The sequence below is a fragment of the Coturnix japonica genome, unplaced genomic scaffold, assembly GCF_001577835.2.
Source record: "Coturnix japonica isolate 7356 unplaced genomic scaffold, Coturnix japonica 2.1 chrUnrandom455, whole genome shotgun sequence".
Lineage (NCBI taxonomy): Eukaryota > Metazoa > Chordata > Aves > Galliformes > Phasianidae > Coturnix > Coturnix japonica.
This window is the reverse complement of record NW_015439871.1, coordinates 1-1,058: the sequence shown is the minus strand read 5'-3', so window position 1 is coordinate 1,058 and position 1,058 is coordinate 1.

Sequence of the window (1,058 nt, the reverse complement as noted above, 5' to 3'; positions counted from 1 at the left end):
TATGGGAATCTATGGGGCTGGAGGGTCCTTATATGGGATCTATGGGGCTGGAGGGCCCTTATATGGGATCTATGGGGCTGGAGGACCCTAATATGGGATCTATGACCCTAATATGGGATCTATGGGGCTGGAGGACCCTAATATGGGATCTATGACCCTAATATGGGATCTAAGACCCTAATATGGGATCTATGGGGCTGGAGGACCCTAATATGGGATCTATGGGGCTGGAGGACCCTAATATGGGATCTATGGCCCTAATATGGGATCTATGGGGCTGGAGGGCCCTAATATGGGATCTATGGCCCTAATATGGGATCTATGGCCCTAATATGGGATCTATGGGGCTGGAGGACCCTAATATGGGATCTAAGACCCTAATAGGGGATCTATGGGGCTGGAGGGCCCTAATATGGGATCTATGGCCCTAATATGGGAATCTATGGGGCTGGAGGACCTTATATGGGATCTATGGGGCTGGAGGACCCTAATATGGGATCTATGGGGCTGGAGGACCCTAATATGGGGATCTATGACCCTAATAGGGGATCTATGGGATCTATGGGGTTAATAGGGGATATATGGGATCTAGGACCCTAATAGGGGATATATGGGATCTATGGGATCCTAATAGGGGATCTATGGGGCTAATAGGGGATATATGGTATCTATGGGGTTAATAGGGGATATATGGGATCTATGGGATCCTAATAGGGAATCTATGGGGCTAAAAGGGGATCTATGGGATCTATGGGGTTAATAGGGGATATATGGGATCTAGGACCCTAATAGGGGATATATGGGATCTATGACCCTAATAGGGGATATATGGGATCTATGGGATCCTAATAGGGGATATATGGGATCTATGGGATCCTAATAGGGGATCTATGGCCCTATATGGGATCTAGGAGCCTAATATGGGATCTATGACCCTAATATGGGATCTATGGGGCTGGAATGGGGATCTATGGGGCTGGAGGACCCTTATACGGGATCTATGGGGCTGGGGACCCTAATATGGGATCTATGGGGCTGGAGGGCCCTAATATGGGATC